We start from the raw sequence: 17,208 nt of genomic DNA, 5'->3' as shown, positions 1-17,208 counted from the left end.
TACAGCATGGTGTTCATTTCCTACTCTTTGGCATACACTAGAGTTGCCGTATATATATATATATATATATATATATATATATATATATATATATATATATATATATATATATATATATACTTTGATGTTATATCACGATATGTTAAGCTATATTTTGTAATTACATTTACAATTTTATGCCATTCAAATTTTGATGGTTAAGCCCTATACGAAACGGATGTGTCATTTTAAAATACATTTTAATTAACTACTGCTTACAAACATTTTTTTTTTTAAAGTGTGGTCTCCTTTCCAACAAAGCTTTAGAGAAAAATGGGGTGATACAAGCGAGTTACTTCTCGGAGGCGGTGACAAAACGAAATTACCTCCCATGTCAATTTTGTTTCTTGTTTTTATTTGCAGGGGAAATAATGTATTTATAATTTTTTTATTTTTAAATTCTAGATTGTAACTGATAACAGAAAAATCTCGAGTTCGGATTCCGTGTATGACTAGGTAGGTCGGAGTCTACTCAGCTCTGTCTGTTGGGTACCTGAATTATGCTAGACAACGTCAACGTAAAGACGGATCATCACAGAGCTGGTTAAATTATTCCTTCAACAGCTGAGATCAAAGAGACAGATGAGCTCTACTACATTACCCACATAGACAGTCAGGTCCCATAACTTGGTAGAAACACGTATATGAGCTAATAAATATCAACAAAAATAATTCGTCCACCTAACTGCCTTCTTATTAAAAAACTGATTGCTTACTTACACACCCTCTAAGCATTCAGTCTAAACAAACTTTGATCAGTTAAAAAAAAAAAAAACATTTAAAATTTCAAGACGCCTATGCATTCAATCTAAACAAACTTTGTTGATTTGAAATCGATAATATTTAAAACAATGTTTCATTTGTTTGTAAACTGTTCATCTCTAGAAAAAGTGTTACTCCGCCCCATGTAAATATGAAGAAAGAACCTGTAAGGGAGAAAACTTATGTCAGTTGTTTAGAATAACTACTAAATAAGTAATTAATTAGATACTCTAAATAAATATCTTTCTTAAAAAATAATATTTTGACGTTTAAAATGTTGTTATTTATTTATGTTTAATCTTTAAACTGTTGCATAATTATTGTCAAAAAAAATGGTTATATTATATTAAAAGAAACACTAACTTTATTTTGAAAGTTACACTATAATTAAAAAATTGCTCGCCGCCTAAACATGTTTGCATTGGAGGTAACAATTATTTCTGGCTCCCCTTTGAAAGGGAAAATTAAAAATATAAATTCCGTTTCTCTATTGTTTTTGAATGGTTCTTATATAATTAACCTGACTCTAACTGCTCTAAGACCTCCATGTAGTTGCTATCTTAATCTCTACTTGTATTGTCACTATCACATATCTACAGGCAACATGACTGTGTTTGCTTATATAACATACGGAGCAAACTGTCTACCTTCCATTGAGCTAGGTGAGGAGGGTGTGTGTATCACCCTCTATGTCAACCATTGAGCTGGGTGAGGAGGGTGTGTGTATCACCCTCTATGTCAACCATTGAGTTGGGTGAGGAGGGTGTGTGTATCACCCTCTATGTCAACCATTGAGTTGGGTGAGGAGGATGTGTGTATCACTCTCTATATCAACCATTGAGGAGGGTGTGTGTATCACCCTCTATGTCAACCATTGTGCTGGGTGTGGAGGGTGTGTGTATCACCCTCTATGTCAACCATTGAGTTGGGTGTGGAGGGTGTGTGTATCACCCTCTATGTCAACCATTGAGCTGGATGAGGAGGATGTGTGTATCACTCTCTATGTCAACCATTGAGCTGGGTAAGGAGGATGTGTGTATCACCCTCTATGTCAACCATTGAGGAGGGTGTGTGTATCACCCTCTATGTCAACCATTGAGCTGGGTGAGGAGGGTGTGTGTATCACCCTCTATGTCAACCATTGAGCTGGGTGAGGAGGGTGTGTGTATCACCCTCTATGTCAACCATTGAGTTGGGTGAGGAGGGTGTGTGTATCAACCTCTATGTAAACCATTGAGCTGGGTGAGGAGGGTGTGTGTATCACCCTCTATGTCAACCATTGAGCTGGATGAGGAGGATGTGTGTATCACCCTCTATGTAAACCATTGAGCTGGGTGAGGAGGGTGTGTGTATCACCATCTATGTCAACCATTGAGGAGGGTGTGTGTATCACCATCTATGTCAACCATTGAGGAGGGTGTATGTATCACCCTCTATGTCAACCATTGAGCTGGATGAGGAGGATGTGTGTATCACCCTCTATGTAAACCATTGAGCTGGGTGAGGAGGGTGTGTGTATCACCCTCTATGTCAACCATTGAGGAGGGTGTGTGTATCACCCTCTATGTCAACCACCAAGTTGTGTGGACGACAGAGCAACAATCCTATGCCCAGTTGTCTCCTTTGTTAACTTTTAAAACGGCGAAGGCTTGTTCTGGTTGGCCTACAGAAAATATTACTTCCACTAGGCCTAATATGTTTTTGTTCAGGTGTCGCCTGTGTCAACTGTGTTAGCGTTAGAATGTTGTATGATGATACATAGGTTGGATTGTTTCCCCTCTTGTCGAGGGTCTTATAGAGCGCATTTATTCAGTTTAAAACGGTACATGCTACTGCTGGTCTAGATCAGGGGTCTCCAAACTACGGCCCGCGGGCCGGATGCGGCCCGCGAAGTCCTCTCATCCGGCCCGCGGAGATCTTTTTGTCCTAGGAAAAATCGTTTGTTAGTGATGGCTGAGGAACTTTGCCCAGAAAAATCAAAGACATGCCTAGAAGAAACTGGCCCCCGAATTGAAATTTGATAGTTAATGCGGCCCTCGGATTGAAAAGTTTGGAGACCCCTGGTCTAGATGAAAACGTAGTTAGAACCCCTGAACAAGATGTGAGAAATGATGATGAATGTGTAACAATTAGCGGACAGCAATGGCGTCGTTACAACCAGTAACAATCTTTATATTAAAATGGTAATTAACCTCATAAATTACATGGTTTTTCAAATCGTATTATTATTGTATCAGGTAACGTAATAAAATGGCTCCACGTTTAAAACATTGTCATCTGTATAGATTAGGTGGTACAACATTAGGCAATAGGCAAGTCATCTGTAAAGATTAGGTAGTACAACATTAGGCAATAGGCAAGTTACTCGCTTGAATCAACCCATTTTTCTCTAAAGCTTTGTTGGAAAGGAGACCATACTTTTAAAAAAAGTGTTTGTAAGCAGTAGTTAATTAAAGTGTATTTTAAAATGACACATCCGTTTTGTATTAGGGCTTAACCTTCAATTTTGAATGGCATACTTTAAAACTTTGGTCACAATTATTAAAAAAATACATTTCGGATCCCTAATAAATGGAGCAAGTATTTAAAAGGAGCTACTACAAACGTTGTGTACCGGTATAGGTATTACAATCGTATAATGACTTTTCATAATGCTACAATGAGAAAAACGTTAATAAAAGATCATTATTGTCATATACGCACACTGTGACATCAACCTTAAAACAACACAAAATTACTAATTAAAAAAAACATGTTTGTATACAATGAAATAAAATTAACAATATAGAAACCTAAAAAAAACTTCTAGTTAACCGTTTTAACATCTCATACATCTGGTATATAATGATTTTCGAGGTTTTATGTATTATTAAAACATTTACAAAACCCTTTGTGAACAAACAATAGATTTTTAATAAAGTGTTATTAAAAATGGTAGTCCTATAAAAAATCTATTTTCAAAGAAACAGTTAACCTAAAATAAGATTTTAAATCTACATTTACTTATTTTTTTGCATTATAACAACAAGGCGTGGCCAAGGCGGTAGAGCGCTTCGATGCTAACCCTCTCTTCTTATATATATATATATATATATATATATATATATATATATATATATATATATATATATATATATAAATTGATATATAGTATTCGTTAATTTTCCCTGAAGGTACAGGTTAAGCTCATGTTGATGTTCGAATATATCTGCTAGGTATGATACTCTCTCCAACCACTCTATGTCGTTTATAGTATATGTCTAGTTTCCTTTGCACTTCCAAGAACAATTTGATTTCAGAATTCAATCTAAAAACACGATTCACAATATTTCGTTTGACAGCCAGCGTACTGCACTGTAGAAAAGAGGAACCTCCTGAAATTTATTAATGTCTTAATGCAAACGGCATTCGGGCAAGTATCTTTCCGGTCCAATAGGTCGGAATAGGCCCACACCCGTGGAGACGCAAAGCTTTGCTGGTGTAGAGTTATAGTATCTGATAAAATATATTGGCTGGCAAAGATTTATATATATATATATATATATATATATATATATATATATATATATATATATATATATATATATATATATATATATATATATATATATATATATGTGTGTGTGTGTGTGTGTGTGTGTGAATATATTTATATTTACTTTAGTGGTTTGGTCCTATGTATGTCGTTTTTCCCCTGTCGATATTTCTATAACTTCATCCGTTAACCTCACGTACTCCTCCACAATCTACCCTCACAAACCTGGGCTGCCAATTAATTACAATCGATTACTGCATTAATCGTCGGATTAGCAGTTTTAATATAAATAATTAACAACTTAATAGCGCTGTCTTGAACATCAGGGATTGTGGGTTGAATTCTCACTACAAGGGAATGGGAGGTTGGGGATAATCGTCCTTCACTAGCTACTGATAGTGTTTTAAAGCAAAATACTTTCACTTGTAGCATTGGAAGTGTCGAATTCACAAATTATGAATTACTGAAAAGTAGTAAATAAAACAACTAGTGAACACACGGTTAAATTTGAAATTAAAGTGGTGATTTTGGTTTTGGTTTCGGTTTAGGGAAAAAGACAAACTATTAAACTAGCACAAGTTTTGTTTCTCCATCAACGGACATTTATCTTGTAAGTAATGTTTACACATGTTAATAAAGCAAGTCATCAACCCCCCCCCCCCCCCCCCCCCACACACACACACCCCATTTCGTAAGTTTTTACTTTTAGTTGAATCTATTTTGAACTACAAGTAAAATGGATGTGTGTATGTTTTTTGAATTTTTTTTTCGCTTTAGTGTGAACAATCCCACCCCCAACTTCAAACGTGTAACGCTACCATGTATGGTCAAAGTAAATTTGAAACCCACAATCTTTAAGACAATAAGATATTCGTTTGTGAACTTAATTTGGTTTCAAATTTGCAAGAAAAATGTGGGAAACCTAAATTATGCGTTTTTTTTTCTAAAATCGTTTATCTTAAAAAAAAAGGGGGGGGGGGGATACTAATTAAAACACTGTATTGATCTCATTTGTAAAGTAGTAATTTAATACGATGTGGGTTTTTTATGTTTCACAATTTTAATTTACATAATTTTATATAAATCACAATATCATACGGTAATATCGATTTTTTCAACCTTTTTTCTTTTATACAGTTTTCACTCAGAATAAACATTTACTTTATTGAAAAAAAGTTCTTTAATTAAGAGAAAACGATGCATGACTAAACGACCATTTTTAAAAAATATAATTCTGTATCCTTTACAGAAGGGACACAATTTTTAAATGTAAGGGAAATAACTTACATAATAACTCAAAATAAAAATAAATCGAACAACTTTAACAAAATACACCATTTCTATTACTCATTTACTAACAACATGCATGTAATTATTCAAAAAGCAAATAATTGTGTAATAGTTAGTGATAAAAAGAAAATACAACTTATACCATACTTTCACTTAGAAATAGTGACACATTGGCTTTATTTTAAGAATTATAATTTAAGAAGTGTTAAAATGTGCATAGCTACCTAAGTCAATTTTTCTGTTGTAGGATATTTCTGGATCCCCTAAAAAGGGACAAAAGTACTTTTGATGAGTGTATGTTCGGGGTCGGCAACATGCGGCTTCCTTGATGCCAAGATTTGGCTCTCGAGTTCTCATACGCAAATATAAATAATAATATTATTTTATTTTCTAAATTCAATAAATATTATTCTGCAACCATATCAAAACGAACGATATAATAATAGATATAAACAATACACGCTATTCTTTTAGAATATTTAGTTACTCCTTATTTCAATGAACTTCCTATTAACGTGTCCATCCAAAATTGAAAACATTCTACATCATGGTGGCTATCATTTGTTGGAAAACGTGGATTGTTTCGAAAAACATTACTTGTTTTTGTTGAAGACACGGAACAAATCTGAAAACTAATATCGTGAAGAAACCAAAGCTACTGTTAACATGAATCACTTCAGCATAAATATCACCAAAAAGAAGGAAGTTTTCGCTGAGAGATTTGACCATTTCAAAATAGATGGCGTTCATAGTAAATGCTCTCAAAAAAAAAATTGAGATAAGCATAGAACCATTAGGAATTGATGTTGGTTCGCTTCAAATGCAATCGCTGGATTTGAAAACCAAATATTTGTGGGGTTGTAAATTCAAGAACTCAAGAGCGAGTTGTAAGAGTTGGAGGTTTAGAAAAGCATGCATGTTACACTTCACAAGTACACAGTTCTAAAGGAAAAATATCGCCAGTTGAGGCACTTATATGTGACGCATGTGACGCACCCATCCCGCCTACAGCCCAATCAAACAACTCGAGTTTGATAACGCAAAATTGTGATTTTTTTTCCCATTACTGATTGTCCAACTACATATTCGTTGTATATACCAAAGTACCTTAAATGCTAGAAATGTAAAACAAATAAATACAAACATAAAATTTATATTGTGTTTTTGCATCTCTAAGCTTTGTATTTTCGGTTTTTAATTCGTTTTGCTGTATTTTTTTTGTTGATGTATCGTTCTAATGAGAATGTTATCAACTAGACATGTTTATGTGTACACTTAAGTAAAAAGTTATCATGTTTAAAAACACATACATACAGAAATACACACATATGGGGCAAGAATGCAAAACTGGGCTTTTTGATTCATTACATTCTATCGTCAAACTTAGTTTCTTTTTCATTACCGCAATTGGCTATTGTAAAATTTACAAAGACGAAAGACACGAGTAAATATCCTTTCTTTAAGATAAGGACAGAAAAATGCTGAAGTCGACATTAATACCCAACATACACAAGTGTACTCTATGAACCCAATTTGTTGTTATCTAAAACCAAACTACCTACCATACCATACATGCAAACACCATTTGTGCATTTAAACAATATTTTTAATCAAGCTTAATAAAACATAAAATACGAGCCGACCCGCGGCGTATCATACGCCGCTATTTAGTTGTTTTATTTTCTACTTTTCAGTAATTCATAATTTGTGAATTCGACAGTACCAATGCTGCCACTGAAAATATTTGCTTTAAAACACTACCCCCCCCCCCCTTTCCCCTAACCCTAACCCTACCCCCCCCCCCCCCCCCCCCCCCCGTGAAAGCAGCCTTCTCTTAGTTACCTCTTGTAAGTTTAAAATCGTTTCAAAATAAATTACCTGCCCCTTATAGCCGTCACTAAACCCGGCTCTACGATTTGTAAACATTTAGCGTGACCACAGCTCACAATACCATGTGGGGGTGGGGTGGGGTTAGTAGTGATAGTGATAGAGAGAAAGAGAGGGGACTGCAAGGATGCGCTTGCAGCTTGTTTTCTAGAGCCTCCCAGAAGAGAATTATATATACGAGCCGACCCGCGGTGTATCATACGCCGCTATTTAGTTGTTGTTTTTTCTACTTTTCAGTAATTCATAATTTGTGAATTCGACTGTACCAATGCTGCCACTGAAAATATTTGCTTTAAAACACAAAACCCCCCTTCCCACCCCATCCCCGTGAAAGCAGCCTCCTCTTAGTTACCTCCTCTAAGTTTAAAATCGTTTCAAACTAAATTATCTGCCCCTAATAGCCGTCACCAAACCCGGCTTGTAAACATTTAGCGTGAACACCGCTCACCAGACCATGTGAGGGGTGGGGGGTAGCGATAGAGAGACAAAGAAGGGACTGCAAGACACGCTTGCAGCTTGTTTTCTAACGTCTCCCAGAATAGATATATATAGATAGATAGGTGACAGCTCTTGCCTAATGACATTCATTTTTTTCCCACATAAATTGACTTCGTACAGACTTGACAATAAAGTGGCTCCACAAAAATAAAAGTATTACACGTCGCCTCACAAGAAACTGAACGATACCGATTTATTAGATTAATTTGTCCCTTTTTAAAGGGAGCCAAAATTTTTCTAGATTCTATATTTTTTTGTAATCATATTGATAATTTTAAAGAATTACCTTTATATTAAAATTAATCTTAAGATAAAGCTAAAGTTTTCTCTTTTTAAATTTTTATTAAATATTCAATATGATTAAAAAAAGCATATTTAACTTTACATTATTGCAGTTTGTCATAATTGTGTTTATAAATAATTATAGAATTAATATATATCTTTGGGAAATTGTCTTAATTATTTATTCATTTATTTTTAGTGATCAATTTTTATAAGTTGTATCCCTTATCTAGTTTTTCCCAAATACAAAGGGGAAGTAATACATTTTGTCAAGGCCACGCCTTGCGTAAACGCAGATGTGAGTTGCTTATTCAGTTTTAGACTATTGTCTTCATTTTAAATTAAACTGAGAAACAATGAATTGATACGTAAACACATTTGATAACATTTTTGTTCTATGCTGGTAGAGCTACAACAACCTATTTTTTCGAGGTCTCATTCTAGCAAAATGATCAATTGCGTCTTTTAAATCAACATCAAAATTGTATAGCCATTTAATCGTAATCAGGGCGTAGCTGGACAACATGTATTCGTTCATAATAGAACGTGTGCATGTTTTTTTTTTTTTTTAAGTTAGCACGGATGCAGGATCTTTTTGCTCTGCACTGCTCATTGGTAAAGTCATAAATATACGATAGAAAGTTGACATGTTTTAATACATGGAACGCCTGGTTAACAAGGAACAAACTCAAGTAATGCAAGGACTAGATTCTGTGTTACGGGTGTATCACAAAACGAAACAAAAGGATCAGCAGTATTAAAAATGTATATCAATTATAGCATTAAGTTTGACTGGCACTGTTCTGTAAATAACAAAAAGATATAGCTATCCAAACAATGGTTTTTGTTTTTTGTTTTTTTTAAATACAAAATATAGCCCTAGTCAAATTTAATATATATCTAGATTTAGTAAAAGAAAATAATAAATAATATACAGTTTCTACTGTTTCATATACTTTGTAATCGTAATCACTATGGCTAAAACTTGCATAATACCATTACTTCATCGTGATGATAATGCTGATCGTGTCGAAATTTCCCCACCGCTATGCAGTTCGCCCATAAGTAAATTTAAATAGAGGTGCCACATCAGGTGTTGGTATGCGTATTGTTATTTTTTAAAATTAATTAAACGATTCAAACTTTATACATAAGTATTTATTTGTGAAGAGGTATGTATACTATTCTAATTCAATTGTTTTTAATCAAATACATTATACAGTGGGCTTTAACGTAAGTCCCCTCTTGTCAAGTGGTTCTACCCGTAGATATTTTTAAACATTGCGATTGATCTTAATGCTTATTTTTAGAATTAGGGATCAAGACAGCTGTTAATAAACTGTTGTAAACGTAGACGCTCCATATGTGGTATCATGTTTTTAACACTAGTCTAGTGCTATTTGCTTAACTGCTGCATGCAAATAAATCTTGTGATTTACATCGTAGTGCCGACCAAAAATGCATTTCTGACACATATCATTGCTTAAAACTTTGAGTTTAAAAAGTTTCCAAATATGCTCCACTTTGCTGAAAATGACTGTGCAATAGCCTAATTTGTGATAAAATGTAATTTGAAAGAATAGGGCTTATTCGCGTAAGTTAAGTTTCTTAAGTTACCCTTTTATTTTCCATACAATTATAGTGTCTAAATAGCTGAGATGATAGTGTAATTGAAACCATGCGGGTGGTACGGATTCGAGACACAGAGAGTCAATCTTAAATATTTTTGTTTCAAATTGTTTGTTTTTTTATATGTGAATGATAAAGTTGCCTATCGGGACTTGGCGGGTCACGTTGCGGGTGAAGTAGAGTTTACCTGTTTTTGAAGGGATAGTGTGGTAAGCCCCATGCTCTGCCGAAATAGGTGTTTTTAAAAGACAAAAGCAACATAACTACCATTGAACAGCCGGATTTTTAACGAAGTATTTTAAGTCTCTTAATCTTAACTTTTCTCATAGGTATTAGTAGTCTATGTTATTTTAAAGAAATATAAACATAGACAGTACATAAAACAAAACCCCCTTTTTTTCATAATCCTAAGGATGTTTACTCCAATGCTCTTGATCGATAATATATTTCTTTTCCTAAGTATCCGATAATGAATTTTTTAAAAGCTGAATTACAATTCATTTCATTACTCTCTTTCGGTATAGTTACATACATTTTCTTCAGGCATCTCTACCGTTTCTTCCCCTTTCACCTCCGAACGAAATTGAAAAAAGTAGTTCATACAAATGTATAGAAAAAACAGTATCCGCGACTATTTCCCCCTCCCTCCACGCACACACAACCCACACACCCTCCTCCAGACAGTTTTACACGCCGCTACGCGGAGATAAATATCTAATAGAAAAACCGGGTAGCCTTTTGTAAAGAGAAGAGAGCTAAAAGACACCAGAATAGCCCGTGTAACGGGTACCGATGGCTAGCGTTTTACATAACGGACTAACGGTGTACATCTCTGGTTAAAAAACTTCAGTCGCCCATTGGAGATGGCTGCTACTCGTATAGTTAAAACAGGAAATGAACGCTTTAAGTGTAGTCGAATAAATCTCGATGTAGCTGACGAATAGCAGGCGAGTTTCCATAGTCTTAAGCGGCAACTACACAAACCCTCACACTCACACCAATGCTCACCTGAGTAGGTTAAAACACATTAAATGACGTAACCAGGTAGTGTTAGACCTGGTGCCGTGGTTCATGGTGTTACCCCATCCTAAGGGTGCCGTGGTTCATGGTGTTACCCCATCACCAGGGTGCCGTGGTTCATGGTGTTACCCTATCCCCAGGGTGCCGTGGTTCATGGTGTTACCCCATCCCCAGGGTGTCGTGGTTCATGGTGTTACCCCATCCCCAGGGTGACGTGGTTCATGGTGTTACCCCATCCCTAGGGTGCCGTGGTTTATGGTGTTTCCCCATCACCAGGGTGCCGTGGTTCATGGTGTTACCCTATCCCCGGGGTGATGTGGTTCATGGTGTTACCCCATCCCTATGGTGTCGTGGTTCAGGGTGTTACCCCATCCCCAGGGTGCCGTGGTTCATGGTGTTACCCCATCCCCAGGTTGCCGTGGTTCATGGTGTTACCCCATCCCCATGGTGCCGTGGTTCATGGTGTTACCCCATCCCCAGGGTGCCGTGGTTCATGGTGTTATCCCATCCCCCGGGTGCCGTGGTTCATGGTGTTACCCCATCCCCAGGGTGCCGTGGTTCATGGTGTTACCCCATCCTCAGGGTGCCGTGGTTCATGGTGTTACCCCATCCCCAGGGTGCCGTGGTTCATGGTGTTACCCCATCCCCAGGGTGCCGTGGTTCATGGTGTTACCTTATCCCCAGGCATGTGTTACCTGTTGACTTAGATACAGATTGCTCTTACTGAGAAGGTAGGTAATGCCGGGTTACATTGTCTTGTGTCCACCTGTACTTGGTAACGTTCTATTTTTAAACACATTCTACCAGCCATTATTTATTTTATTGTTAGAAATGTTCACAACACTACATCATCAACCTCACGATGTGTCTATGTAAGGAGATATCTTAAAACTTTGATTCAGTGCCAGTCTTGCGTAGATCAACTTTTATATACGTAAAACAATGTACATCATTTTTCTTAAATATACTGAACTATAGATATGTATACCACTGTCACTCAAACCTCTAAAGACTGAACTTTTCTCTATAAATAACTTTCTCCGACTGATCTTTTAACTAATGAAGAGGACACCACACACGACTAAAATTATGTGCGCTTAAAACCTAATCAGTAGATTATGATCTCATTAAGATATTTATCTGCTAAACCGAAAAGTCTCGAGTTCGAACCCTCGGGCAGATGAGGCTCGTTAGCTGGGGACAGCCACTCTTCTATTAGAGACAACTCCAAAATTAAACAACTGCTGCCTTGTAGTTTGTTCTTGGTTAGACAAAGGCTATGGAAGCAAATCCAAAAAGAAAAGCAGGCTGAAATCGGAGTCAATGGCCTCAATGGCGCATAACCAGTTGACACGTAACGCTTAATTGTGCTGGAGGTGTAGTCGAGTCGGCAAAAAGCTCATGGTTGATAAATTCGAACAAAGTCTCGAGTTCAAACCTTCTGGCAGATAAATCTCGATCCCCTTCAACACTAAAAATTAAGAACGAAGAAAAAGAAGAGGGGGTGGTGTCGCAGTTATGGTGTAACGAGTTTGGTGATAAGGTATCACAACAACGATGTAATACGGAAGTGGTGTCGTAGTTATGGTGTAACGAGTTTGGTGATAAGGTATCACAACAACGATGTAATACGGAAGTGGTGTCGTAGTTATGGTGTAACGAGTTTGGTGATAAGGTATCACAACAACGATGTAATACGGAAGTGGTGTCGTAGTTATGGTGTAACGAGTTTGGTGATAAGGTATCACAACAACGATGTAATACGGAAGTGGTGTCGTAGTTATGGTGTAACGAGTTTGGTGATAAGGTATCACAACAACGATGTAATGCGGAGGTGGTGTCGTAGTTATGGTGTAACGAGTTTGGTGATAAGGTATCACAACAACGATGTAATACGGAAGTGGTGTCGTATTTATGGTGTAACGAGTTTGGTGATAAGGTATTGAAGAGTGATTGGCTACAGCTTTGTAGTGACATGCTACGGTGAGACTTTGTTCGTTGGGAGTAGCACTTGAAGAGGTGAGGTGGTATTGTAGTGTTGAAACGTTGACTAGTCTTGAGTAATAGAGGGTAGTGTAACCGTAATTTGAGAGTTGTGTAATCGTGAGTTGAGAGTATCGAGTTGATCGTATATCTTAGATGTCATACGTTTTATTGTAGTAATCGAATTTTTTTACTCATTAAAGTCTATTGTCAAAATTAGTTTCGTGTTCATTACCGCAAAAAAAACGTTGTAAAATTCATAAAGAAGAAAGACAAGAGCAAACACCATTTCTAAAAGAGAATGAAGTCGATATAATACCCAAAACACAAGTGTACTGTTTATTTAAATATTTGTGTTCAAGCTTAATAAAACAAATATAATGTTTAGTGGTATGTTTCCACACCAAACCTAACGAAGCTGTTTATTTTATTTTGTCCCTTACATAAGGGATCCAGAAATATACAAAGGTGATGAACTATAATCTGCATTAAACAAATTTTAACACTACTTAAATAATTATTCTTAAAATAAAGATAATGTTTATTAATTATAAGTGAAAATAAGGTACACGTTGTATTTTATTCTATCCATAACTATAAACAACTTTTTGCCTACAGAATAATTGAATACATCTTATAAGTAAAACACTAATAAACATGGTGCATTTTTTTATGAGTTGTTCGATTCGTATTTGTTTGAGCTATTTTGTTAAATTATTCCCCTTGTATTTAAAAATTGTGTCCCTTCAGTAAGGGATACAGAATTAATAATAAATATGGCCTTTTCGTGTAGTTATTTTTTAATAAAGTAAATGTTTATTCAGAGTGAAAACGATATATAAGATAAAGGTTGAAACAATCGATATTACTGCACGAAATTGTGATTTATATTAAATTATGTAAATTAAAATTTTGAAACATAAAAAAATAACATTGTAATATATTACTACTTTCCCAATAAAATGTGTACTGCGTTTTAATTAGCTTTGAACTTTTTTGAATAAATCAATTATTTTTAAACGATTAATTTACTTTTCCCAAATTTTCTTGCAATTTTTCAATTAAATAAAGTTCACAAACATTAAATAATGTTGTTTTCTGTTGGTGATTTTAATGTATTAAAATAAACGAAGTGTCTACTCGGAAGAAGATTTTTCTCCCCAACGTCTCCACTTAGTCGGCAAAAGATAGCTCTGCGCAAGCGCAGTGACCTATGGCTAGGGTTAGGGCTAGAATGAGGGTTAGGGGTAAGATTAGGGTTAGGGATAGGATTAGGGCTAGGTTTACGATTAGGGATAGGATTAGGGATAGGATTAGGGGTAGGGTTAGGATTAGGGTTGGTTTTAGGGTTCTGCGGTTGTAAACACACGCATGCGCAGTACCATCGAAAACATCGCCGCGAAGGCAAGTCGTAGTTTCTCTCCATTTCTCTCCATATTCCGGCTAGCATCGGCCTAAAATAAAACTAAGGTTGTTTAAATCAAAGAGCGAAATCACGGAAACAACATATTGAGCGGTCGCTCACCCTTTACTTCAACTACCTAGACTTTCTACTATCTCACATAGTTCATTCATAACATGATAGAGAGTAAAGTGTTATTTTTAACATCATTTATCATATATATATATATATATATATATATATATATATATATATATATATATATATATCAATAATAAAGTATCTACAATACTGGCATTTAACTTGTACAAACTATCCTACAGTACTCACACTATTCTACCGTAGACTTCTAGGACAAAATGGAGGCCACCGAATTGACGAGAATTGTTCTTACATATTGTAGACATAAATTTAAAAAATGAAATGTTATATATATGTTAACTTCATAGCGGCCGTAAAAAAATAGTAAAAAATATAATCTTAGGTTAAGCCTAAGCAGGGCCAGCGCTACCTATAAGTATAAGGCGAACTAGGCGGTCGCCTAGGGCGCTATCCATAGTAATCGCGATTACTTTTTCTAATTACAGATTTTTTTTAATAAAAAAAACTATAGAAAATGTTATATAAAATAACGAACTATCGATTTTGCGCCCCATCCCTAAATTAGGCCTATATATATTTATTCGCATTAATAAAAATGCGCCCACATTTGGAAAGATCGGTGCGCTTTTTACCAGTCACTCTGCATTTTTATTTTAGTATCAAATATTTTAATGTAAAACATATCTATGTTCTTTACTTCGACTGTATATAATTCAGAAATAAGCGTTTTTTTTTAAACATCTGCCACATTTGGCGCCCCCTTTGGGTCCACGCCTATGGCGCCTTCCCATATAACATGTTGGACTCACCAACACTTACATATAACATGTTGGACTCACCAACACTTACATATAACATGTTGGACTCACCAACACTTACATATAACATGTTGGACTCACCAACACTTAAATATAACATGTTGGACTCACCAACACTTACATATAACATGTTGGACTCACCAACACTTACATATAACATGTTGGACTCACCAACACTTACATATAACATGTTGGACTCACCAACACTTACATATAACATGTTGGACTCACCAACACTTACATATAACATGTTGGACTCACCAACACTTACATATAACATGTTGGACTCACCAACACTTACATATAACATGTTGGACTCACCAACACTTACATATAACATGTTGGACTCACCAACACTTACATATAACATGTTGGACTCACCAACACTTACATATAACATGTTGGACTCACCAACACTTACATATAACATGTTGGACTCACCAACACTTACATATAACATGTTGGACTCACCAACACTTACATATAACATGTTGGACTCACCAACACTTACATATAACATGTTGGACTCACCAACACTTACATATAACATGTTGGACTCACCAACACTTACATATAACATGTTAGACTCACCAACACTTATTTTCTAAGAAATGTTATTTAATTCTTACTTTCAATTATTGAACAATCGCATTAGCTTCGATTTAAAATTATTTATCAAGTTCAGTTGACTTGCTCTCAACCCCAAGAACATTAATTTGCTTCTGGACATTTCTGGATCTTAGTTTGTCAACTTTACGTGGTAAAAAAAATTGCTAGAAAAACATTTAAAAAAAACACTTTTACTTCAAAAAGGCGAATATTTAAATTTAAAAATTAATGCAACATGATTCGAAATGTAGATGATGCAGTACAGAGTTTTTTTTAAAAATATTTTACCATTTTGATTTACATAATTTTATAGAAATCACCAAATCGTGCAGTAATATCGATTATTTATAGATTTATATTATATATTTTTTTCACACAGAATAAAGAAACAAGATTTATTTAAATTATAGTTATTTTAGAAAGTAACAACGATACTTAACTACATGGTGATTTCTGGATTCATTACAGAAGGTACACAATTCTTAATTCAAGGGACATAATTTAACAAAATAATTGAAACCATTAAGAATCTAACAACTCAGAACAGAATTCACCATATATTTTACTATTTAACTTCTTAAATGCATACAATTAAACATTTTTTTAAATGTGTCTAGTATTAGATTTTGTCTAAAAAGTACAACTTGTAACTTATTTTAAATTAGGAGCTGGACACTTTACCTTTTTGTTTTAAGAATCATTATATAAATATAGTTTAATTTTGTTTAAAGTCATTCTATTCTGAGTCTGATCTTTATTTTTTGGCTCCCATTAGACAAGGGATATATATATAATCAACTAAAACAGGGATTGGTCACCTGCTGCTCGCGAGCCGCATGCGGCTCATTTGATTTCAAGTTGCGGCTCTCCTGTTCCATGCACAAATATTACGAATTGTATTATTTCATTTACAAAACTCATAAAAATATTATACTGTAAAAAAAAAAACTTAAACATAATTAAAACACTCATCAATATTCGGCCAAGTGAAATGGTTTAAAATTATGAGTCAATAATTAACTTAGTGCAAAAGTTTAACACTGATTTAACTTTTAATACATGAAGGTTAACATAGAGTAATGAACACAGCAGCAAAGTTTTTAACTCAGTCAGAGTAGCCTGAAATGGGCGACTGGTCTCCAGGGCGGCGTGGTCACATTTGCTCACACACGGACCTCTGTAGCGTCTAGGCTTTAGCCCCAAGCGCGTAGACTATGTGGTAACTAGCAGATTTTTTTTTTTAAAAGTTGGAGCAGCGAATCGCTTAAAAAAAATATACAGCCCCCAGTGAGGATTGAACTCACGACCCCTGGTTTACAAGACCAATGCTCTAGCCACTGAGCTATGGAGGC

The 17,208-nt window shown here is 35.3% G+C and overlaps 1 non-coding gene across 1 annotated transcript; it reads right to left on the bottom strand.

The window, feature by feature from the left end:
* Positions 1-17,135: 17,135 nt before the first annotated feature.
* Trnat-ugu (transfer RNA threonine (anticodon UGU)) lies at positions 17,136-17,208 on the bottom strand. The gene has a single exon. It is a non-coding gene; the product is annotated as a tRNA-Thr (tRNA).

The sequence above is a fragment of the Physella acuta genome, unplaced genomic scaffold (assembly GCF_028476545.2).
Source record: "Physella acuta isolate Inbredline_101_S28 unplaced genomic scaffold, ASM2847654v3 ptg000442l, whole genome shotgun sequence".
NCBI lineage: Eukaryota > Metazoa > Mollusca > Gastropoda > Physidae > Physella > Physella acuta.
Note: the sequence above shows the minus strand (reverse complement) of the source record. Positions and strands in the feature narration are given on the sequence as shown.